The sequence below is a fragment of the Mustela erminea genome, chromosome X (assembly GCF_009829155.1).
Source record: "Mustela erminea isolate mMusErm1 chromosome X, mMusErm1.Pri, whole genome shotgun sequence".
NCBI classification, from domain to species: domain Eukaryota; kingdom Metazoa; phylum Chordata; class Mammalia; order Carnivora; family Mustelidae; genus Mustela; species Mustela erminea.
The window spans coordinates 54,789,037-54,816,615 of NC_045635.1; positions in this window are offsets into that span (position 1 = coordinate 54,789,037).

Sequence of the window (27,579 nt, forward strand, 5' to 3'; positions counted from 1 at the left end):
GTCTCATTTTCTTTAACTATTTTAAGCCATTTTTCTCTAGCTTCATTTACCTATGTAACTCTGATTAGTAAGAGAAGTTGAGGAGCAAGGGTAAAAATCACTTCTCTGGTTTCTTTGCCAACAGTTTTTTCAGTTAAAGAACACTTTACATTTGGAAACATTACTTTGTAGATAACCTTTGTTTTTTGTTTGCTTCCTTTTTATTATGGAATAACTTTTTTAATTAATTAAGTAATTTACTCATTTATTTATTTAATTGATTTATTTTCATTATGTCATGTTAGTCATCACACAGTATATCATTAGTTTTTGATGTAGTGTTCCATGATTCATTGTTTGCGTAAAACATTCAATGCTCCATGCAATATGTTCCCTCCATAACACCCATCACCGGGCTACACCATTCCCCCACTCCGCTCCCCTCTGAAACCCTCAGTTTGTTTCCCAGAATCCATAGTCTCTCATGGTTCATCTCCGCCTCCAATTCTCCCTCTTCATTTTTCCCTTCTTTCTTCTAATGTCCTCTATGCTGTTCCTTATGCTCTACGTATAAATGAAACCATATGAAAATTGTCTTTCTCTGCTTGATTTATTTCACTTAGCATAATCTCCTCCAGTTCCATCTGTGTCAGTGCAAATAGTAGGTATTCATCCTTTCTGACAGCTGAGTAATATTCCATTGCATAAAAGCAAGGGAAACAAAAGCAAAAATGAACTTTTGGGACTTCATCAAGATCAAAAGTTTCTGCACAGCAAAAGAAAGAGTCAACAAAATGAAGAGACAACACATGGAATGGGAGAAGGTATTTTCAAATGACAGTACAGATAAAGGCCTGGTATCCAAGATCTATAAAGAACTTCTCAAACTCAAAACCCAAAAAACAGATAATAAAGTCAAAAAATGGGCAGAAGACATGAACAGATACTTCTCCAAAGAAGACATACAAATGGCTAACAGATCCATGGGGTAAAAAAAAAATGTTCAACATTATTAGCCATCAAGGAAATTCAAATCAAAACCACATTGAGATTTCACCTTACACCAGTTATACTGGCAAAGATTAACAAGACAGGAAACAACAAATATTAGAGAGGATGTGGAGAAAGGTAAATCCTCTTACACTATTGGTGGGAATGCAAGGTGGTACAGCCACATTGGAAAACAGTATGGAGGTTCCTCAAAAAGTTAAAAATAGAGATACCCTATGACCTAGCAATTGCAGTACTGAATATTTACCCCAAATATACAGATTTAGTGAAAAGAGGGGGCACATGCACCCCCGTTTTCATAGCAGCAATGTCCACAATAGCCAAAGAGCCAAGATGCCCTTCAACAGACAAATGGATAGAGAAGATATGGTCCATATATACAATTAAATATTACTCAGCCATCAGGAAGGATGAACACCCAAATTTTGCATCAACATGGATGCAAAAGGAGGAGATTATGCTAAGTGAAATAAGTCAAGCAGAGAAAGTCAATTACATGGCTTTGCTTACTTATGGAACATAAGGAATAACATGGAGGACATTAGGAGAAGGTAGGGAAAAATGAAGGGGAGGAAATCAGAGGGGGTGATGAACCGTGAGAGACTATGGACTCCAGGAAACAAACTGAGGGTTTTAGAGGGGACGGTGGAGGATGTATTAGCCCAGTGGTGGGTATTAAGGAAAGCATGTATTGCATGGAGAACTAGGTGTTATATGCAAACAATGAATCATGGAATACTACACTAAAAAATGATGTAATGTATGGTGACTAACATAACATAATTTTTTTAAAAGATTTTATTTATTTATTTGACAGAGAGAGACCACAAGTAGGCAGAGAGGCAGGCAAAGAGAGAAGGAGGGGAAGCAGGCTCCCTCTGAGCAGAGAGCTTGATGCAGGGCTCGATCCCAGGACCCTGAGATCATGACCTGAGCCAAAGGCAGAGGCTTAACCCACTGGGCCACCCAGGTGCCCCTCATAACAGATTTTTTAAAAAATATATTTATTTATTTATTTGAGGGGGAAGTGGGAGAGAGAATCCCAAGCAGATTCTCAATATGAGGGATGGGTGGAGAGAAAGTTTGATATCAGGATCCTGAGATCATGACCTGAGTGACACCAAGAGCCAGATGCTTAACCAACTTCACCACATGGATGCCCCCACAAAACTTGGGTTTTGATTGATTGGGCATAAACTGTGTTGGAGGAGTGTGAAAGAAGAATGGAAGAATTCAGAACTGGAAGTCTTTTAACTCTTCCAATGCTTAACCATTTATCTAAGCCACTTACTTTTCCTTGCTGCTGCCATTAGCTTTCACTAAGACCTCTTCCAGGCCATAGAAGCTTGCTTTTTTCCGTGTAACATCCTATGTACTCTGTTTGTCTGTACTACTGTGTTAAGGGGCTCTAAGTTGGAAGGACAACTTTGCTCTTTTTTTTTCTCTTATATCCTGAGATGCTCATTTGTAGAAGCATTCCTGGAAGTTGGCAGTACCTTACCCAGGAGACTCCATGGCCTTTGGGTGGCCAGGGAACAGGCTTAATGATTGAGAAAGGTGCCTAGAGTCCTCTGCTGCTTAATGTTACAGTTCTCTAAGACTCACTTTTGTCCTCGTGGGAAATCTCAAATACTGTATGATCCCAACCTCCCTGGGGGCTCTTCTCAGAGAATGCTCTTGGCTGAGGCTCTATGCCTTCCATTTCTCAACTTTGTATATTTCAAGGGAAATCTGATCTGGACTCTCCTGATTCATTTATACTTAAATCATCCAAAAATTCTGTTTTAAGAGTGGACTCAGCTCCAAAAATGTCTTATAAGTTTTGGTTATAAAACTCCCTAAGATTTTGTGGGTTAGAATTCTTTCACTCCCTTTTTCTTTGAAACAAGATGTTGTGACTTTGCCAAGAGTAAATGGATTTTGAACCTCAAAGATGTTGTGTTTGTTTCAGGAGTCAGAAATCATGAAACTCAAAGGTTCAAATTCATCCTTTGGGAACTGGCAATAATGAACCCTAGGGGAATGGAATAAATGATAAATCTAATAGTCTCTGGTAAAGGGATGACAAGGGGTATGCATTCTATCTTTTTTGTTCAGTGCCCAAAAGCCTCAGAACTTTTGTGTTATAACTGGGGAAAGGGGGCCATAAGACGGCACATTCCTATAAAGCACAAGCAAAATTAGGGGGAAAAATATCATTTTGAACCAGTGTCTGCCAGTTGGTGGAGATATTTTCCCAGTTTTTCCACTCACTTAGTCCTGCAGCATCCCTGTTGAAACAAAGGAACAGAATGAGGTTCAGAGAAAGTGAAGTGACTTATCTACAACAAACTCAGGAATTCTCTTTAATTAACCTTAGATTGCAATAGACTGGGAAGAAGTAAGATATAGCCACTTACCTTGAGGAGCTGACAGTTAAGAAGGCAAGTATGACAGGGTGTCTATCACAGTAAAATTTCCTAACAAAATGGGGCATATGAAGTAGAAATATCAATGATGTGCATGTTCTCTTAATTTTAAATTTACTTAGAAATTGATTTCTACTCCCTTGCTTGTATTTCCCGACTTTTTTTTTTTTTTACATTTAGTTAGCCTCTGTATAATACACAATTAGTTTTTGATGTAGTGTTCAACAATTCATCAGTTAAGTATAACACCCAGGGCTCATTTCCTGACTTTTTTGTATTGACTCTCTCAGCCTAGCATGTGACTGGCACAAAATAGGCAGTAGATGAATAAGCAAATTGATGAATAAATGCATAGAAACTCAGGTTATATGTCACAGTAACTGACTTTTTCTAGAACAGTGTTTTTCAAGCTTCCCTTGTGATAATTATTTGGAACACTAGCTAGATATACAGGTTACCATAACTCTTCTCCAAAAATTCTGATTTAACAGTTCTGGGTTGGGATTTTTGAATGTGAATTTTGAGGAGTGCATAGGTGGCTCAGTCAAGTGCCTGCCTTGGGCTCAGGTCATAATCCCAGAGTCATGATATTGAGCCCTGCATCATGCTATTATGCTCCCTGCCCAATGGGGAGTCTGTTTCTCCCTCTGTTGTTGCTGCCTTTCTCTCTCTCTCTGTGTCAAATAAATAGAATCTTTAAAAAATGAATGTGAATTTTTACTAGGTCACCAGATAATTCTCATTATCAGAAGAGCTGAGGAAACACTGACTTAAAGAAACCCCAGCTTCAATTTTACTTAACTGAGTTCAGTTTTGCCTGTCTCCAACCCAGTGAAGATTGAGATAGGGGCTCAGAGGAGGCTACATGTTTAAGATGATACATAATGTCTGCTAATATGCATAGGTTCTCACAATTAACCATGATCTTTTACATCAATATCAGATATTATTGGTCCTATCGATACTCATTATTATCCATTTAAAAAAAAAAACTTTTTTCCTGGGCATAAGTTTCCCAACTTCCCTTGTCCTTGGGTGCAGCCATATGACTGAAATTGGTTAATATAATGTGAGAAGTAATGTATATCATTCTGAAATTTAACCCTAACAAATTTCCCTGTGCAATCCTCTCTCAATTTTCCTATCCAACATCTGAATGAAGAGTAATCCAAGTACCAAGAAGAGTGTAGAACCACAAGATGGAATGAGTCTGGACCCCTTACTGACTATGTACAGCAAAGTCCCCACTAAACTGCATTAGGTTGTAAAATTAGTGGGTTAAAAAAAAAAAAAGGCTCCTGGGTGGCTCAGTGGGTTAAGCCTCTGCCTTCAGCTCAGGTCATGATCTTAGGGTCCTGGATTGGAGTCCCTCATAGAGCTTTCTGCTCAGCAGGGAGCCTGCTTCCTTCTTTTTCTCTCTTCCTGCCTCTCTGCTTACTTGTGATCTCTGTCCATCAAATAAATAAATAAAATCTTAAAAAAAAGTATTGTTTAAAGCAACAGAATTTTTAAGGTTTTTGTAGTTTTTTAGTAGAGTAATTGATCTACCTGGACTAATATAATATCTGTCACCTCAAATGAACATTCATTCTCTCAAATGAACTTTATTGCAATCTTGTGACATAGAGATATCATTCCCATTTTGTAGACAAGAAAACTGAGTCTCAGGATAGAGGCTTTTGCTTACCAAAGATGCTTAGCAAAAAACAATACAACTGGGATTAAAAAACAGTCTACCTGCCATGTGTTTGACTTTATAAAGAATGTTATTCAATTCAAACTTATCCCAAATTGACTGAGATACTTGATGAAAATGAGAAAAACTATTGAAATCCATCTTTTCTTTAGAGCAATTGTCCAATGAATTCTCCACCAAGATCTCTTCAATGTCCACTGCTAAGAATTATCTTTGGTTTCATTGAAACCCTGTGGGAAATTTGGTCATACATCTCTTACAGCATGCTTATTTTTATTCTTTCTCTAAATTTTTATTTAAGTTCTAGTTGGTTAACATCCAGTATAATATTCATTTCAGGTGTAGACTTCAGTGATTCATCACTTACATACAACACCCAGTGCTCATCACAAGTGCCCTTCTTTCTTTGGGGGGGGTATTTTTTTTCAGTGTTCCAAGATTCATTGTTTATGTACCACACCCAGTGCTCCATGCAATATACACAAGAGCTCTCCTTAAAAATCCATCCCCTAACCCATCCCCCTGCCCACCTCCTCTCCAGCAACCTCTAGAGCATGTTTACAGTTTCCTCTGTTTTACCTTTATTTGTGTATTTATTTTTTAACCTTTATACTCACTGTATTCCATACTTCACTGGAATATGAATATCTCAAAGGTTAAAATGTGCTTTACTCATCTTTCTTTATAATTTCCACTTCAGGATCAGGACAGTAGAGTCATCTTTCCAATATGTGTACAGTGTGAATATGTGAGCATGCATAGGCATGAACGTATGCTGCTATGTGTTTGTGTGGAGGTGAAAATGTATGCATTTTAGAGGTATATAAATCTTGGTTTGGGGGTGGTGAGTGTGCATCTGTATGTGTTAGAAAACTGTGGAGCTAAGTGTATGTATGAATGTCTGTGTTTGTATTGGGAAGATATAAATCTGTTATGTATGCTTGGGGACAAGGATTGGAAAATTTTTGCTCTGAGCCTGGGTAGGAAGGGGACTTTGTGCTTGCTGAAATAATTCTTTGACTAAATCAAACAATTGTATAGTTATTGCTCAGTACCAAAAGTACCAAAGTCCAGCTATAAAGCCATTTCCAAAGTCTGTTGGTGCTTTCCCATATGGAAATGTGTAACAAACCCAGGGATCAACAAAACTGAAGTCAGAAAACTTCACATTAGAAGACTTTACATTCCATTTCTGTGACATTTTCTGTGCCCTCACTGTCTAGACCCAGATCCTAGAACCATCAAGTTGAAGCAGGTATCCTGGAAATAAGAAAACTGCCTGATAAGTACGATTGGGCAGATAGAAACCCAAGGCCTTGCTTGCAAAACTGGACTATCAGGTTGTTCTTAGCTGCTACCAATTTCCTGCTGCCGCCACTTATATACTCCAGGAACATCTGTAAATCTTGTAGAACCTCTGACCTTTGAGATATATACATATATACATACTTTAAAAAATGTTTGCTAGAATTGTCCATGGGGGAAAAATTGTGGTACATTTATGCAATAGAACACTACTGAGCAATTAAAAAAACTATAGATCCACACAATCATATAAATTTATCTCAAAATAATTTTGTTGATTGAAAGAAGCCAAATATATCACAAATGATAATGATGCCCTTGATTTAAAATTTTAGAATATGCAAACTAATTTTTGAATAAAACACCTTAGTAATTATATGAGGATGGTTGTAATGTGAGGAGTTGGAATGAGGGAAGGGTGAGAAGAATGCATTGCAAAGGAAGAAATCTTTGGGATGACTAATATTATATTACATGAAAGTTCTAAAAACAAAGAGAAGCACTGTGTAGTAATTGGTTGCATGGTTGAGTTTTAGGTTCCCTTTCCATTAAATCCAAGTGTAAACGCCATGTGGTCTGTGGCAGAGAGGGCTAGGGATGCAAGTAGTCAAATTAAACTTCTTTACTGACATGGGCACATCTGTCAGACTGCTTTCTTGGTGCTACTTTATGTTCACTCAGGGCTTCTTGGAACCCTTCTCTTTGTATAACTTTCAATATGCTCTGAGTACTAATTCTGTTCAGAGAGAAGGACCAAAGTTGTGGAAGGGAAAACATTGGAAGCAAATAGAACCCTATCAATAATTGATTGGATGTCCTAAAGCAAATCAAGTCACCTCATCAATATTCATTTATCTATCTTACAAATGAAGCTAATCATAATATTTCCATAATAGATTAGCTGACTGGCCATTAATTGAGGTGTCTCTACCTGAGTTTCTTTTAAAGGTTAATCAAGAAATTGGAGTGAGGAAGTTGAGCACTCCAGGGATATCTTGCTATAATAGAACAATGACCCCTTGTAACTTCTGTTAGGGCATTTGGGTGAAATTATTGAGATATAAATGATGAGGGAGATTTTGGTCAAAGGTCTTTGTGTACAAAGCACTTTACACTTGGAAATATTCCACTTTGCAGATGACCTTTGTTTTTTTGTTTGCTTCTTTTTTATTATGGAAGAATTAATTAATTAATTAATATTTATTATGTTACATTAGTCACCACACAGTACATCATTTTTCAAAAAAATAATTAATTAATTATTTTAAATAAACATATAACATTTTTTATCGCCAGGGGTACAGGTCTGTGAATTGCCAGGTTTACACATTTTACAGCACTCATCATAGCACATACCCTGCCCAGTGTCCAGATCCCCACCACCCTCTCCCATCCCCCCTTCCCCCAGCAACCCTCAGTCTGTTTTTTGAGATTGAGTCTTTTATGGTTTGTCTCCCTTCCAATCCCATCTTCTTTAATACATCATTTGGTTTTGATGTAGTGTTCTATGATTCATTGTTTGTGTATAACACCCAACGCCATGCAATATGTGCCCTTCTTAATAACCATCACTGGGCTAACCCATTCCCTCACTACCCTCCCCTCTGAAACTCTCAGTTTGTTTCCCAGAACCCGTAGTCTCTCATGGTTCATCTCCCCCTCCAATTCCCCCGCCCCTTCATTTTTCCCTTCCTTCTCTTAATGTCCTCCACGCTATTCCTTACACTCCACATATGAATGAAACCATATGAAAACTGTCTTTCTCTGCTTGATTTATTTCACTTGGCATAATCTCCTCCAGTTCCATCCATGTCATTGAAAATGGTGGTTATTCATGCTTTCTGACAGCTGAATAATATTCCATTGTATAAAGGCAAGGGAAACAAAAACAAAAAATGAAGTTTTGGGACTTCATCAAGATGAAAACATTCGGGGCACCTGGGTGGCTCAGTGGGTTAAAGCCTCTGCTTTCAGCTCAGGTCATGATCCCAGTGTCCTGGGATTGAGCCCCGCATTGGGCTCTCTGCTCAGCAGGGAGCCTGCTTCCCCCTCTCTCTCTGCCTGCCTCTCTGCCTACTTGTGATCTCTGTCTGTCAAATGAATAAATAAATCATTTTTAAAAAAGATAAAAATATTCTGCACAGCAAGGGAGACAGTCAGCAAAACAAAGAGACAACCCATGGAATGGGAGAAGATATTTTCCAATGACACTATGGACAAAGGGCTGATATCCAAGGTCTATAAAGAACTCCTCTCTGTCACCTGTTTAACATATCTCCCCATCTACCACCACCCTGATAAACACCAGTTTGTTCTTTACAGTTAAGAATCTGTTTCTTGGTTTGCCTCTCTTTCTTGTTTTGCCTTTGCACATTTGTTTTGTTTCTTAAATTCCACATATGAGTAAAATAATAGAGTATTTGTCTTTCATTGACTCATTTTGCTTAACATAATACTCTCTAGCTCTATCCATGTTGTTGCAAATGGCAAGATTTTCAGTAATTTGGTTATTGTAGATAATGCTGTTATAAACTTTGGGGTGCATATATCCTTTTGAATTAGTATTTTTATATTCTTTGGGAAAATTATGGAGGTTCCTCAAAAAGTTAAAAATAAAACTAACTTCTAATCCAGCAATTGTTCTACTAGGTATTTAATTATTGGTTGATTTTTTAAAAGATAAACCAAACTTGCATACCAGGGGTGAACCACACTTGTTTGCATAGTTGAATGTTGGCTGCTAATATTTTGCTTTGCAAAATATTGTGTCTATGTTCATGAGAGATACTGACTTTAAAAAATATATATATTCTCCATCTTGTTTTGGTATAAGGGTAATGTTGGTCTCATAAAGTAAGTTGTAAAATGTTTCTATTTTCTGATAAAAAATACAGAATTTTTTCCTTATTCTTTTTCAACATTTGGTAATAATTTTGTAGTGAAACAATATTGTTCGGGTGACTTCTTTTTTGGAGGTTTTAAATTATGACTTCCATTTCATTAATGGTTATAAAATTATTGAGAATAGAAGAATATAATTTATGATTGAGAGTCTTTTTCTTTCATCACTTGAAAATGCTATTCATTTCTCTCTGGCCTCATGATTTCAAATAAGAGATCCACTGTTTTTAATATGGCTTTTCTATATAGGTAATTACTCATTTCTCTCTAGGTGCTTTAATTTTTTTTTCCTTTTCTTAAGTTTTAAGAAGTTTATTATGTGTCTTGTGGTGGATCTCTTTGTGTTTCTTATGTTTGGGTTCTCTCCTCTGTAAGTTTGTGTCTTTAGTTATATTTGGGAAATTTTCATGCCTTATTTTTTTCCAATACTATTTTTCATCTCACTTTATGTTTTATTCCCCTTTTAGGGAATGTAATGATACAAATGGTGTATATTTTGTACAGATCCTTGAGTCTCTGTTACTTTTTGTTTGTTTTCTCTATGTTGTTAGGGTTTTTTTTTTTTTTTTTAACTCCTTGAAACCAAAGCAGGTGTAAAGCACCTTTCATTCAGATTTTCTTTCTTTCTTTTTTTTAACTTTTGATTATGTTCAGTTAGCGAACGTATCATAAGTTCATAAACATTGTAAGTTTTTGTTGTAATGTTCAACAATTCATTAGTTGCATATAAAACCCAGTGCATCCCAACACATGGTCTCCTTAATACCCATCACCTGGTCACCCCATACCCCCACCACCATCCCTTTGATAGCCCTCAGCTTGTTTCCTGGAGTCCAGAGTCTCTCAAGGTTTGTCTTACTTGTAAGGAATAGAGCAGAGGACGACAGGGCAAGGGAGAAAAAACAGAATGGGAAGGATTGGCTATTTTTAATTGATTTTACCTCAAGTTCACTAATTTCATCCTCTGTCAGTTCTACTCTACTACTGAGTTTATCTAGCAAGGTTTTTATTTATATATATTTCTCATGCCTATAATTTCAATTTGATTATTAAGCATAAGTCTGTCATATTGTTTCTTCTTTCTATTTCTTTATTGAGATTTTCTATTTTTTTATTTTTCAAGAGAATTATTAATTCTCATTTATGATGGCTGGTTTAAAATCCTCATAAAGGGAGGAGTCAAGATTGTGGAGAAGTAGCAGGCTGAGACTACTTCAGCTAGCCGGAGATCAGCTAGATAGCTTATCTAAAGATTGCAAACACCTGAAAATCCATTGGCAGATCAAAGAGAAGAAGAACAGCAATTCTGGAAACAGAAAAACAACCACTTTCTGAAAGGTAGGACCGGTGGAGAAGTGAATCCAAAGCGACGGGAAGATAGACCCCGGGGGGAGGGGCCGGCTCCTGGCAAACAGCGGAGCAACGGCGCACAAAATCAGGACTTTTAAAAGTCTGTTCCGCTGAGGGACATCGCTCCAGAGGCTAAACCGGAGCTAAGCCCACGCAGTGTCAGAGTGGCCTCAGGTCCCGCAGGGTCACAGAAGGATCGGAGGTGTCTGAGTGTCGCAGAGCTTGCGGGTATTGGAACGGGAAAGCCGGCTACAGAGACAGAGCCAACAGTAAGCTCACAGCTCGGTGTAACCTTGAACCGGTCGCATGCTCGGTGAGCTCGGAGTGCGGCCGGAGGTCAGGCAGACGCGAGTAACCGGGCGCTGCTCTCTGAGGGCGCACTGAGGAGTGGGGCCCTGGGCTCTCGGCTCCTCCCGGCCGGAGACCAGGAGGCCGCCATTTGTATTCCCGTCCTCCGGAAATCTACGGAAAGCGCTCAGGGAACAAAAGCTCCTGAAAGCAAACCCGAGCGGATTACTCACCCCGGCCCCGGGTAAGGGCGGTGCAATTCTGCCTGGGGCAAAGACACTTGAGAATCACTACAACAGGCCCCTCCCCCAGAAGGTCAACAAGAAATCCAGCCGATACCAAGTTCACCTACCAAGGAGTGCGGTTTCAATACCAAGGAGAGCAGCAGAATTCCAGAGGAGGAGAAAGCAAAGCACGGAACTCATGGCTTTTTCCCTGTGACTTTTTTTGTCTTGCAGTTAATTTAATTTTTTTCTTTTTCATTTTTTTGTTTTCTTTCTCACCTTCTGGTAAAATTTTATTTTAACTTTTACCTTTTTCTTTTTTAACGTTTTTTAACCAGTTTGTCTAATATATATATATATTTTTCTTTTTTATATTTTTTTATTTGTTTTCTTTTTTTAATTCTTTTCTTTTCTTTTTATTTTTTCTTTTTTTTTTCTTCCATTTTGAACCTCTTTTTATCCCCTTTCTCCCCCCTCATGATTTGGGATATCTTCTAATTTGGTTAAAGCATATTTTCCTGGGGTTGTTGCCACCCTTTTAGTATTTTACTTGCCCCTTCATATACTCTTATCTGGACAAAATGACAAGAAGGAAAAATTCAACACAAAAAAAAGAACAAGAGGCAGTACCAAAGGCTAGGGACCTAATCAATACAGACATTGGTAATATGTCAGATCTAGAGTTCAGAATGACAATTCTCAAGGTTCTAGCCGGGCTCGAAAAAGGCATGGAAGATATTAGAGAAACCCTCTCGAGAGATATAAAAGCCCTTTCTGGAGAAATAAAAGAACTAAAATCTAATCAAGTTGAAATCAAAAAAGCTATTAATGAGGTGCAATCAAAAATGGAGGCTCTCGCTGCTAGGATAAATGAGGCAGAAGAAAGAATTAGTGATATAGAAGACCAAATGACAGAGAATAGGGAAGCTGAGCAAAAGAGGGACAAACAGCTACTGGACCACGAGGGGAGAATTCGAGAGATAAGTGACACCATAAGACGAAACAACATTAGAATAATTGGGATTCCAGAAGAAGAAGAAAGAGAGAGGGGAGCAGAAGGTATACTGGAGAGAATTATTGGGGAGAATTTCGCCAATATGGCAAAGGGAACGAGCATCAAAATTCAGGAGGTTCAGAGAATGCCCCTCAAAATCAATAGGAATAGGCCCACACCCCGTCACCTAATAGTAAAATTTACATGTCTCAGTGACAAAGAGAAAATCCTGAAAGCAGCCCGGGAAAAGAAGTCTGTAACATACAGGTAAAAATATTAGAATGGCAGTGGACTTATCCACAGACCTGGCAGGCCAGAAAGAGCTGGCATGATATTTTCAGAACACTAAACAAGAAAAACATGCAGCCAAGAATACTATATCCAGCTAGGCTATCATTGAAAATAGAAGGAGAGATTAAAAGCTTCCAGGACAAACAAAAACTGAAAGAATTTGCAAACACCAAACCAGCTACAGGAATATTGAAAGGGGTCCTCTAAGCAAAGAGAGAGCCTACAAGTGGTAGATCAGAAAGGAACAGAGACCATATACAGTAACAGTCACCTTACAGGCAATACAATGGCACTAAATTCATATCTCTCAATAGTTACCCTGAATGTTAATGGGCTAAATGCCCCTGTCAAAAGACACAGGGTATCAGAATGGATAAAAAAACAAAACCCATCTATATGTTGCCTCCAAGAAACTCATTTTAAGCCCGAAGACACCTCCAGATTTAAAGTGAGGGGGTGGAAAAGAATTTACCATGCTAATGGACATCAGAAGAAAGCAGGAGTGGCAATCCTTATATCAGATCAACTAGATTTTAAGCCAAAGACTATAATAAGAGATGAGGAAGGACACTATATCATACTCAAAGGGTCTGTCCAACAAGAAGATCTAACAATTTTAAATATCTATGCCCCCAACGTGGGAGCAGCCAACTATATAAACCAATTAATAACAAAATCAAAGAAACACATAAACAATAATACAAAAATAGTAGGGGACTTTAACACTCCCCTCACTGAAATGGACAGATCATCCAAGCAAAAGATCAGCAAGGAAATAAAGACCTTAAACGACACACTGGACCAGATGGACATCACAGATATATTCAGAACATTTCATCCCAAAACAACAGAATACACATTCTTCTCTAGTGCACATGGAACATTCTCCAGAATAGATCACATCCTCAGTCCTAAATCAGGACTCAACCGGTATCAAAAGATTGGGATCATTCCCTGCATATTTTCAGACCACAATGCTCTAAAGCTAGAACTCAACAACAAAAGGAAGTTTGGAAAGAACCCAGATACATGGAGACTAAACAGCATCCTTCTAAAGAATGAATGGGTCAACTGGGAAATTAAAGAAGAATTGAAAAAAATCATGGAAACAAATGATAATGAAAATAAAACGGTTCAAAATCTGTGGGACACAACAAAGGCAGTCCTGAGAGGAAAATATATAGCGGTTCAAGCCTTTCTCAAGAAACAAGAAAGGTCTCAGGTACACAACCTAACCCTACACCTAAAGGAGCTGGAGAAAGAACAAGAAAGAAACCCTAAGCCCAGCAGGAGAAGAGAAATCATAAAGATCAGAGCAGAAATCAATGAAATAGAAACCAAAAAAACAATAGAACAAATCAACGAAACTCGGAGCTGGTTCTTTGAAAGAATTAATAAAATTGATAAACCCCTGTCCCGACTTATCAAAAAGAAAAGAGAAAGGACCCAAATAAATAAAATCATGAATGAAAGAGGAGAGATCACAACTAACACCAAAGAAATACAAACTATTATAAGGAAATACTATGAGCAACTCTATGCCAATAAATTTGACAATCTGGAAGAAATGAATGCATTCCTAGAAACATATAAACTACCACAACTGAACCAGGAAGAAATAGAAAGCCTGAACAGACCCATAACCAGTAAGGAGATTGAAACAGTCATTAAAAATCTCCAAACAAACAAAAGCCCAGGGCCAGACGGCTTCCCGGGGGAATTCTACCAAACATTTAAAGAAGAACTAATTCCTATTCTCCTGGAACTGTTCCAAAAAAAAGAAATGGAAGGAAAACTCCCAAACTCATTTTATGAGGCCAGCATCGCCTTGATCCCAAAACCAGACAAGGATCCCATCAAAAAAGAGAGCTATAGACCAATATCCTTGATGAACACAGATGCGAAAATACTCAACAAAATACTAGCCAATAGGATTCAACAGTACCTTAAAAGGATTATTCACCACGACCAAGTGGGATTTATTCCAGGGCTTCAAGGTTGGTTCAACATCCGCAAATCAGTCAATGTGATACAACACATCAATAAAAGAAAGAACAAGAACCATATGATACTCTCAATAGATGCTGAAAAAGCATTTGACAAAGTACAGCATCCCTTCCTGATCAAAACTCTTCAAAGTGTAGGGATAGAGGGCACATACCTCAATATTATCAAAGCCATCTATGAAAAACCCACCGCAAATATCATTCTCAATGGAGAAAAACTGAAAGCTTTTCTGCTAAGGTCAGGAACACGGCAGGGATGTCCATTATCACCACTGCTATTCAACATAGTACTAGAGGTCCTAGCCTCAGCAATCAGACAACAAAAGGAAATTAAAGGCATCCAAATCGGCAAAGAAGAAGTCAAATTATCACTCTTCACAGATGATATAATACTATATGTGGAAAACCCAAAAGACTCCACTCCAAAACTGCTAGAACTTGTCCAGGAATTCAGTAAAGTATCAGGATATAAAATCAATGCACAGAAATCAGTTGCATTTCTCTACACCAACAGCAAGAGAGAAGAAAGAGAAATTAAGGAGTCAATCCCATTTACAATTGCACCCAAAACCATAAGATACCTAGGAATAAACCTAACCAAAGAGGCACAGAATCTATACTCAGAAAACTATAAAGTACTCATGAAAGAAATTGAGGAAGACACAAAGAAATGGAAAAATGTTCCATGCTCCTGAATTGGAAGAATAAATATTGTGAAAATGTCTATGCTACCTAAAGCAATCTACACATTTAATGCAATTCCTATCAAAGTATCATCCATCTTTTTCAAAGAAATTGAACAAATAATTCTAAAATTTATATGGAATCAGAAAAGACCTCGAAGAGCCAAAGGGATATTGAAAAAGAAAGCCAACGTTGGTGGCATCACAATTCCGGACTTCCAGCTCTATTACAAAGCTGTCATCATCAAGACAGCATGGTACTGGCACAAAAACAGACACATAGATCAATGGAACAGAATAGAGAGCCCAGAAATAGACCCTCAACTCTATGGTCAACTAATCTTCGACAAAGCAGGAAAGAATGTCCAATGGAAAAAAGAAAGCCTCTTCAATAAATGGTGCTGGGAAAATTGGACAGCCACATGCAGAAAAATGAAATTGGACCATTTCCTTACACCACCCCCGAAAATAGACTCAAAATGGATGAAGGACCTCAATGTGCGAAAGGAATCCATCAAAATCCTTGAGGAGAACACAGGCAGCAACCTCTTCGACCTCAGCCGCAGCAACATCTTCCTAGGAACAACGCCAAGGGCAAGGAAAGCAAGGGCAAAAGTGAACTATTTGGATTTCATCAAGATCAATAGGTTTTGCACAGCAAAGGAAACAGTTAACAAAATCAAAAGTCAACTGACAGAATGGGAGAAGATATTTGCAAACGACATATCAGATAAAGGACTAGTGTCCAGAATCTATAAAGAACTTAGCAAACTCAACACCCAAAGAACAAATAATCCAATCAAGAAACGGGCAGAGGACATGAACAGATATTTCTGCAAAGAAGACATCCAGATGGCCAACAGACACATGAAAAAGTGCTCCATATCACTCGGCATCAGGGAAATACAAATCAAACCACAATGAGATATCACCTCACACCAGTCAGAATGGCTAAAATCAACAAGTCAGGAAATGACAGATGCTGGCGAGGATGCGGAGGAAGGGGAACACTCCTACACTGTTGGTGGGAATGCAAGCTGGTGCAGCCACTCTGGAAAACAGCATGGAGGTTCCTCAAAATGTTGAAAATAGAACTGCCCTATGACCCAGCAATCGCACTATTGGGTATTTACCCTAAAGATATAAACGTAGTGATCCAAAGGGGTACGTGCACCCAAATGTTTATAGCAGCGATGTCCACAATAGCCAAACTATGGAAAAAACCTAGATGTCCATCAACAGATGAATGGATCAAGAAGATGTGGTATATATACACAATGGAATACTATGCAGCCATCAAAAGAAATGAAATCTTGCCATTTGTGACAACATGGATGGAACTAGAGCGTATCATGCTTAGCGAAATAAGTCAAGCAGAGAAAGACAACTATCATATGATCTCCCTGATATGAGGAAGTGGTGATGCAACATGGGGGCTTAAGTGGGTAGGAGAAGAATAAATGAAACAAGATGGAATTGGGAGGGAGACAAACCATAAGTGACTCTTAATCTCACAAAACAAACTGAGGGTTGCTGGGGGAAGGGGGTTTGGGAGAAGGGGGTAGGATTATGGACATTGGGGAGGGTATGTGCTTTGGTGAGTGCTGTGAAGTGTGTAAACCTGGTGATTCACAGACCTGTACCCCTGGGGATAAAAATATATGTTTATAAAAAATAAAAAAATTTTAAAAATTCCTCATAAAATAATTTTAACATCTTTGTATTGGCATCTGTTGGTTGTGTTTTCTCACTCAAGTTGCAATTTTCCCCCCAAGGTTTTATTTAAATTCCAACTAGCTAACATATAGTGCAACATTGTTTCAAGTGTAAAATTTAGTTATTTATCACTTACATACAACACCTGGTGCAAATCACAAGTACCCACCCTAATACCCATTGCTTTTTTAACTCATTCCCCACCCACCACTCATGATCCCTCTGGTAACCATTAGTTTGTTCTCTAGTAAGAGTCTTTTTTTTTTTTTTTTGGTTTACTTCTCTTTATTTCTTCCTATGTTCATTTAAAAAAATCTTATTAATTTTATTTTTGTATTCTTTATTTATTAAATTTTACTTAATTAACTGCTGTGCAATATGGGTTCCTGGAGTAGAATTCAGTGATTCATAACTTACATACAACACCCAGTGCTCATCACAGGTGCCCTCCTTAATATCCTTCATCCATTTAACCCTTTTCCCCATACCTCCCTCTGTCAACCCTCAGTTTGTTCTCTATCATTAAGAGTCTCTTATGGTATATCTTCTGCTCCCCTTCCCCTCCATTTCCCATATGGTCATCTGTTTTCTTTCCTACATTCCACATATGAATGAGATCATATGGTATTTGTCTTTTTCTTATTGACTTATTTCACTTAACATAATACACTCTAGCTTCATCTATGTCATTGCAAATGACAAGATTTCATTCTTTTGGATGGCTGGTAATATTCCATTGTATACATGTATCTCTCTCTCTGTCTCTCCATACACACACACACACACACACATGTGTGTGTGTGTGTGTGAAAGAACCCAAATGTCCACTGACTGATGAATGGATAGAGAAGAAATATATATATATGTGTATATATATAATATATTATAATATATATTTTATTTATTTATTTATTTATTTATTTATTATATTACTAAGTATTTCTCCAAAGGATACAAAAGCAGTTTTGAAGGGGTACATGTATCCCCAATGTTTATCGCAACATATATATATATATATATATATATATATATATATATATATATTTCTTCTCTATCCATTCATCAGTCAGTGGACATTTGGGTTCTTTCCATAGTTTGGCTATTGGTGGTAATGTTGCTATTAACATTGGGGATACATGTACCCCTATCCTGAATGGATAGAAAAGAAATATATATATATATATAAGAAATATAAGAAGAAAAAAAAAATATATATATATTAAATGAACATAGGAAGAAATAAAGAGAAGTAAAGCAAAAATATATATATATAAGATATATATATATATATATATTTCTTTTCTATCCATTCATCAGTCAGTGGACATTTGGGTTCTTTTTATAGTTTGGCTATTGGTGGTAATGTTGCTATAAACATTGGGGATACATGCCCCTTCAAAACTGCTTTGTATCCTTCGGAGAAGTACTTAGTAGTATAATTCCTGGGTCATAGTGTAGTTCTATTTTTAAGTCCTAGAAGAACCTCCATACCGTTCTCCAGAGTGGCTGCACCAATGTGCATTCCCACCAACAGCATAGGAGAGATCCCATTTCTCCATTCTTGCTAAAACCCTTTGTTACTTGTGTTAATTTTAGCCATTTGGAAACATGCAAAGTGCTATCTCATCATGGTTTTCATTTCTACTTCCCTGATGAGTGATGATGAGTGATTTTGAGCAACCTTTCATGTGTCTGTTAGCTATCCAGATGTCTTCTTTAGAACAGTGCCTATTCATGTATTCTGCCCATTTCTTAACTGGATTATTTGGTTTTAGGGTGTTGAGTTTGGTAAGTTCTTTATAAATTTTGGAAACTAAACCTTTACCCACTTAATCATGTTACTTATGTTATTTACAAATTTCTTCTCCAATTGTGTAGGCTGACTTTTAGATGATTATTTCCTTCACTTTTTAAAAATTAATTTATTTATTTTCAGAAAAACAGTATTCATTATTTTTTCACCACACCCAGTGCTCCATGCAATCTGTGCCCTCTATAATACCCACCACCTGGTACCCCAACCTCCCATCCCCCCGCCACTTCAAACCCCTCAGATTGTTTTTCAGAGTCCATAGTCTCTCATGATTCACCTCCCCTTCCAATTTATCCCAACTCCCTTTTCCTCTCTAACACCCCTTGTCCTCCATGATATTTGTTATGCTCCACAAATAAGTGAAACCATATGATAATTGACTCTCTATGCTTGACTTATTTCACTCAGCATAATCTCTTCCAGCCACGTCCATGTTGCTACAAAAGTTGGGTATTCATCCTTTCTGATGGAGGTATAATACTCCATAGTGTATATGGACCACATCTTCCTATCCATTCATCCATTGAAGGGCATCTTGGTTCTTTCCACAGTTTGGCGACCGTGGCCATTGCTGCTATAAACATTGGGGTACAGATGGCCCTTCTTTTCACATCTGTATCTTTGGGGTAAATACCAGGGAGTGCAATTGCAGGGTCATAGGGAATTTCTATTTTTAATTTTTTGAGGAATCTCCACACTGTTCTCTAGACAACAAAGAGAAATAAAAGGTATCCAGATTGGTAATGAAGAAGTCAAACTCTCTTTCTTTGTAGATGACATGATTCTTTATATGGAAGACCCAAAAGACTCCACCCCCAAACTACTAGAACTCATACAGCAATTCAGCAATGTGGCAGGATACAAAGTCAATGTACAGAAATCAGTGGATTTGTTATACACTAACAATGAAAATACAGAAAGGGAAATTAGAGAATTGATTCCATTTCCTAGAGCACCAAGAACCATAAGATACCTGGAAATAAACCTACCAAGGAGGTAAAGGATCTGTACTCGAGGAACTACAGAACACTCATGAAAGAAATTGAAGAAGACACAAAAAGATGGAAGACCATTCCATGCTCTTGGATCGGAAGAATAAATATTGTTAAAATGTCTATACTGCCTACAGCAATCTATACTTTTAATGCCATTCCGATCAAAATTCCACCGGTATTCTTCAAAGAACTATAGCAAATAATCCAAAAATTTGTATTGGAATCAGAAGAGACCCCGAATCGCTAAGGAAATGTTGAAAAACAAAAATAAAGCTGGGGGCATCACGTTACCTGATTTCAAGCTTTATTACAAAGCTGTGATCACCAAGACAGCATGGTACTGGCATAAAAACAGACACATAGACCAGTGGAACAGAGTAGAGAGCCCAGATATGGACCCTCAACTCTACGGTCAATTAATCTTCGACAAAACAGGAAAAAATATACAGTGGAAAAAAAAAACAGTCTCTTCAATAAATGGTGCTGGGAAAACTGAACAGCTATAAGTAGAAGAATGAAACTGTTTTTCTGAAAATAAATAAATTGAAAAAATTAAAAAAAATGTCTCCAAAAGCAAAGGAAACAAAGGCAAAAATAAACTTTTTGGGACTTCATCAAAATAAAAGCTTCTGCACAGCAAAGGAAACAGTCAAAAAAAACAAAGAGGCAACCCACGGAATGGGAGAAGATGTTTGCAAATGACAGTACAGACAAAAGGTTGATATCCAGGATCTATAATGAACTCCTCAAACTCAACACACACGAAACAGGCAAACATATCAAAAAATGGGAAGAAGATATGAACAGACACTTCTCCAATGAAGACATACAAATGGCTATTGGCCACATGAAAAAATGTTCATCATCATTAGCCCTCAGGGAGATTCAAATTAAAACCACATTGAGATATCACCTTACACCAGTTAGAATGGCCAAAATTAACAAAACAGGAAACAACATGTGTTGGAGAGGATGTGTGGAAAGGGGAACCCTCTTCCACTGTTGGTGGGAGTACAAGTTGGTGCAGCCTCTTTTGAGAACAGTGTGGAGATTCCTCAAGAAATTAAAAATAGAACTTCCCTATGACCCTGGAATTGCACTCTCAAAGGGTTTCTAACCAGTGACCCATATCACACAGTTAGGAAATGAAGCTCCTGATATTTAGATCTACATTTAATGGGAATAAATAAATGTCAGATACTGTTCTGGGGCAAAAACCCAGGTTATTTTCACAAAACATTGTTCTGCAATGATGAAGCATCTCACCAGCTACAGGCTCATTCTTGCCCTTCCTTATCTAGGGCTCTGGTGGAAGCCAGGCCCAGGTTTCCCAGAATGCTTATGAGACTTCTTCATTTTCAAACTGAAGTGTTTTCTACAGCTTGAATTACGTATCTCAGCATTTTAAGGACATTATTAAGTCTATTCTCCCTGACTCCAAGATCATATAAAAGATTCATCGACCTTCACAGACCTGTACCCCTGGGGATAGAGTATTATGCCTCCATCAGAAAGGATGAATACCCAACTTTTGTAGCAACATGGACAGGACTGGAAGAGATTATGCTGAATGAAATAAGTCAAGCAGAGAGAGTCAATTATCATATGGTTTCACTTATTTGTGGAGCATAACAAATAGCATGGAGGACATGGGGACTTAGAGTGGAGAAGGGAGTTGGGGGAAATTGGAAGGGGAGGTGAACCATGAGAGACTATGGACTCTGAAAAACAATCTGAGGGTTTTGAAGGGACGGGGGGTGGGAGGTTGGGGTACCAGGTGGTGGGTATTATAGAGGGCACGGATTGCATGGAGCACGGGGTGTGGTGCAAAAATAATGAATACTGTTATGCTGGAAATAAATTAAAAAAAAATGACTTTAATTTTAAAAAAAAAAAAAAAAAAAAAAAAGATTCATCGACCTATTTGAATATCAAATACCTTCACAATTTATCTCTGGAATTAGCAAAAAAATCATATATTTTATATTGTTTTATATTGTTATAATTTTTATATAATTTATATAATTTATATTGTTTTATATTGTTATATTTTTTTATATTGTTATAATTTTATATTGTTTTCCTATGAGTCCAGCTCTAAGATTCTTCAAATGTCAGAGCCAGAAATGTCCTGGGCCAGAAGATACCATTTTATAGGTAGAGATGGAAAAAAAAGAAAAAAGAAAAAAAAAGAAAGTCTTGTCCTGGGTGATAGAATAAGTTAGTGAAAGATCAGACTAGAAACAAGGGTCATTGACTTCTAGTCATATGTTCATCCCCAGTCAAATGCTCATCAACAGATGAGTGGCACAGGTCCTCACAAATGTTCCCTCTTTCTTCTGCCCCATTCTCCATACCACCCCCAAGAACTTGTAACTTATGCTAGTTGTGAGTGAAGGGGGCAGCATAAGAAGGATTAAAGGAAGGAGAAATGAGTATATAACAATGGGCCAAGGATAAGGTCATGCTTTGGCCAGCAAACTTTTGTGGAGTGCCAAGCTCTTTTCTGTACCCCAGAAGTTCCAAAGATACTCTAACCTCATTGTAACCCAACTTAGTTTAGTAGAACATCACACTGCCATCTTGTGGGAGAGTAGGAGAATGCAGTCACTCTACCAAGGTGGCCTGTACAGTGAGCAGGGGACTGAGTAAGATTTCATAACAATTAGCATAGTTATTTCCATTTATTAAACACCCACTATGTGCCATACATTGTGAGAGGTATCAAATACATTTATCTAATTTATTTTTCCTACACCCTAAGAAGCTAAATACTGCTAATGTCTCAGTAAGAAAACTGAACTCCCAATTAATGAGCTGACTTGCTCAAGATAGACAACCAGTAAATGGCAGTATTCGAACTAAAACCCAGAGGACCGACTGCAGTGAACACACACTTTTTTGATAATAAGAGATATCATTGATTTAATTTTAAAATGTATGTCAGGCATTTTATTACTTTGTTGGATGTAGTATTAAAATCTTTACAATAGGCACGTGAGTTAGATATTGTTATTCTTACTTTACAAGGAAAGAGATAGAAGTTTAGAGAATAAACATGACTTGCCTAAGATTCAAATTACTAGTTTGATCAAAATTTTAAGCCAGAGTTATATGACTTTAAAACCTGCATTCTCCAAAATGCTGAGTCTTTCAGAGATTTAAGAGCATGGTACATAGTGAGCAAATGAAGCTTTCAAAGGAGAGGCTCCACTTGATAGTTTGGGGGAAAGTTTAAATATCTTACACCCTCAATCTATGACATTATAATTCTAGGAGGCAAGAGAAACTCAAGAAATAAGACTGGGAGTGCCTGGGTGGCTCAGTGGGTTAAGCCGCTGCCTTCGGCTCAGGTCATGATCTCAGGGTCCTGGGATCGAGTCCCGCATCGGGCTCTCTGCTCAGCAGGGAACCTGCTTCCTCCTCTCTCTCTCTCTGCCTGCCTCTCTGCCTATTTGTGATCTCTCTCTGTCAAATAAATAATAAAATCTTTTAAAAAAAGAAAGAAATAAGACTGGATGGGTATGATGTCTGGATCCCAGAGAACTGATCAACCTTACTCCATATTCTAGAAACATTTGGATACAATGAAACTGGGACAGACTGGGAAACTTGAAAGAACTCCCACTGAGATCAAACTGAGAAAGGACCTCTTAGAAGACTGACATCAATTTTTATAAATAAGGAAACTTGTTGCTGATTTTCTGCTACTTCTATTCGACTGATTATTTTAAGCCTTTAAAGTGCTATTACTTCAGCTTGTGTGGCATCAGTCCAAATAAGCTATATGCCACCTGCTTTCTACCTCTCTTGTACTTAACCTGAAAAGAGAGAGCTAAAGTTTTCCATCCACAATTTCTGCAGGATCCAGTATAATCTCTAAAATTATGGGTGGTTATTTTATGGTAGTCTTTATTGAATTTACTCTTTATTGAATTGTCTTAGTAGCTTAACATAGCACTGGGCCCCAACTACAGCTGGTGGGGTATTAGATAAATGAAGAAAATCAACTTCACAATGCACATACATGTTTTTGATCCAGAGGGCAGGGAAGGAAAAAACAGAAGCTTAAGACTTGACCAAACCTCCAAAGTCAGCTGATCAAGTTCCCATCCTTATTCCTTTTAAGCAAATCCACCTAACTGGTCTTTCAAGCCCTGCTTTTTACATTTCCATTTAGAGGTACCCATGAGTAGGCAAGTTACTTATAAAAGTCATCCTTGTGTGGAATGAACTCTTTGCCTCTGTGGCTTCTGCCCATGGATTTTAGCTCCTTGCTACCACACAGACTCTGCTCTTTCTGTCTGCTCTATCACAAGACCTGAAGTCTAGTTCATTCAATGATTTGACACAGAACCTGGGTTCTTGCCTCTACTTCTTTCTAATGGCCTCTTCTCTGTATCCAATCTAATTTTTCTGTATCATTTTTGAAGAATGAGGACCAAAGGTGGAAACAGAACACCTGCTGGACTGCATAGAATAGAGAGTAATGTCACCTCCTCTGTTCTGAAAAATAATAAAGCGAAATTTGTTCTTTGGAAACCACTTAACCTTGACTGAGGATCTGCAAACTATGACATGTTGGCCAAATATGGGCCACTCTGTTTGTTTGTATAAGTAATGTTATGTTGGTACACAGCCATGCCCATTATTTTACATATTGTCTTTGCCTGCTTTCATGCTATAAAGGAAGAACTGAGTAGCTGGGACAAAAACTGTATGCTTCACAACACCTAAACTACTTACTATCTGTTCTTTAAAATTTTTGCCAATCCCTAGTCTTGATTTGTATTAGGCTCTCTGTCAAAAATGTTATCAATACCAACCTCATGGGTAAAAACAAAAATTAAAATCCAAACTAAGATTCAGACAACTGAAATGACTTGCCTAAATTCATACAGCTTGAACATGACTGGAGATAGGTATTGAACCTAGGTCCACTGGTTCACAATCCAGTGTTCCTCATGGTCTCCACAATACTCACCATAAGCCACTTCAAGCTAGAACAGGGTGTGGTGCTGTGGTTCCATGGTTTATTACTGCCTTAGTTGAGTTTCCACTATCAGTCAATGTGGACTGAGCAACTCCTCCTGCTCAGGTCAGTTTTTCTCAGCTAGTCACTTGTTCTACTCCTGGTCATCTTTCCACTGGAGTCACAGTCTCCTTGGCCAATGATCAGAATAGGCTTTGTAGAGGAAAAGCCATTCAGGAGCCTTTGTCTACAGGAGAAGGAGAACCAGTCTGGTTGAACCTCAAGGCCTGATAGGGCAAAAAGAAAGCTCCCCCGCCCCCAATCTGTGTCACACTCTGAAAGGAGAAGCCATTGGTTAACCAATCGGGGAGCCTCCCAGTCACCGTTCCTCATGTCCTTGAATCTGAAAATATTTCTACGGGAAAAAGCATGAGGTAGTGACAGAGAAAGTAAGAAAGGGAGAGAGAACAGGAATGAATATATACTTGATCAGCAAGAAAAAAAAAACTTCCTTTGATTTATTCATTTTCTTATTAATTAAACCTGCTTTTTGTAGCTGGGCACTCACTTAGAACCTGGCCTCTAGATGGGCACTGCTGCCCAGATATCCCTGCCCATACACTGAGGGCAGTCTTACCTTAGCACACACAGGCTAGTGGGGCAGTGTGTGTGTGTGTGTGTGTGTGTGTGTGTGTGTGTGTGTGTGTTGGAGGGGTTTTAAAAAAACAGTTTAGACTGCTATGAGGTTTTTCTTCACCCCTGAGTCCCTCTACCTTGCCCACATATTCACCCCTAAAAGTCTCTAGTAATGGAAAACAGGGATTCCCAGGAAGACTAAGAGCAAAGCATTATAGGTGCACATCTACCATATGAACTTTATTACCAGAGAATATCAGAAGTCAAAGTGTCCTTAGAGACCATTTTCTTGAACCATCTGATTTTACAGATTGGAAAACTCCTGCTTGAAGAAGAAAAAACATCCACCTAAATTCACCTAAATTACAGATGGGAAACTGAAGCATGATCTCCAGGACAGAAATCGTGCCTGATTCAACTTTGTTTCCCCACATCTAATGAAGTGTCTTGAATAGAGCAAAAACTGAAGTGTTTCTTGATATAAAGATGATTCAAATCTTAAGAAAGGATCTTTGACACTATCTTGTTTGCCACTTTATGTTTTATAGGTTAATAAATAAAGACCTAATGAGGTAAATGTTTTGGCATACACCTAAAAAATAGAGTTGAGACAGGAATCCAGTCATCCTGTTAAGCAGTGTGCCCAAAGTACGACAGTTAGTATATGCCATTGCAAAATGACTCTGTTTTTTCTTTGCAGAAATTTTACAATTATGCCTTCTTTCCTTCCTCTTTTCCTTCCTTTCCTCCTTTTTTTTCTTTTTTGAAACACTTTATGAACACCTGACATACACGAAGGAATACAGAAATGCATAAGATCCAGTTCATGCAAACAAGGGGCTCACATTCTTTTGAAGAGATAGATGTGCAAACAGGCATTTATCAAATGCACTCCAGTCAAGAACTGGAAGCAGGAGTGCCAAATCAGAATGGGAGAGCCATGGAATATTTCTCAGAGGGATTATTATTTCAGTTGGCTCTGGTAGGACAGTAGGTGCTTGCTAGGAATATAAAGTGGAAAAAGACACTTTAGGTAGGAAGAGTAGCATGAGCAAAGATGCAGCATATTTAGAGAACATTGAATAGTAAAGCATGGCTGGCACATAAGATAATATGGGCAGGGGTGGATGGAGGTGGATTTTAAATGATAGGAAAATTGAGAGGGCAGATTTTAAAAGCCTTGAAAAACAGGCTAAATAGTACAGAGTTTAGTTTGAAGGTCAACAGGAAGTTTTGAAGTAGGGTACTTATGTTGTCAGGTTTGTGGTATAAATTGGTAACTATGAAAGACTACAGGCATCTCTTACCTCTGTCATAAGATACTCTCGATGCCACTTTTGTTTATTCTGCCACAATTTTTGGTGCTCAAGGTCCTGCTGAACTTAGTAGGCATTAAGAGCAAGAGTCTCGTTATGCTATTAAAGACGTCTTGGACACCTAGAAACTTATTTCCTCTTACAGTCTCCACCTCTAATTGCTTATCAGATTCAAAAGTCTGGGACAGTGAGTTCAACATAGGGATATGGACATGCACTGGAAAAGTATGGAAGACCTAGTTTCTAATGCTGTTTTGTTCATTTTGTTGTAACCATGAAGGTCCCAAAGCAAATAAAAACTTGACAGAGGGTAAAGTCAGGGATGATGAGAAAAAGAGTTTCTCTCAAAGAAGAGAAACTGTATCTAACCAAGGAAGTAATTACACTCTCAGAAGAGATTTTGCAACTTCTGCCCAGCAAGGTTGTTACAGAACAGTGTCTGTTGTGAATTTCTCATTTTTATTTTCCTAACAAAGACATTTTATTGTGATTATTTTGTTTCTATATCACCATTGTTTTTAGGGAATGGGCAAAGAACAGGTAACTTATCATTTAGCTTACAAGTTACTGGACCATGGGGAGCCATATCTGGAGTTGAAGAGAATGACTACAAGGTATTTAGAGATTGTGGACTTTCAGATGGATGCAGTAACTATATGAAACTTCATGTTGTCTCTCTTGAGGATGAGCTGAATGTATTCCATGTGAGTGAAGAAGTGTATTTGAGTGTGAAGGGAGTGGACATTGGCAGAGTCTCCTGGTTGTCCAATGATCTCCATTTCCCCCATTTATTCTAAGAAAAGAAACACTAAATTTTAGGTGGGCATATAGCCACATGCTGAGAGACTATATTTCCTAGTGTTCCTGGGAAATTATGATCTTTATATTGCTGAAGAAGAAACAAAGGCTCTGAAAAGTTAAATGGTTTAACAAAAAAAATCTAGTTACTAAGTTGGGATCCAAGATAAGAGACATATTAGTGCTGCTCTTTTCTT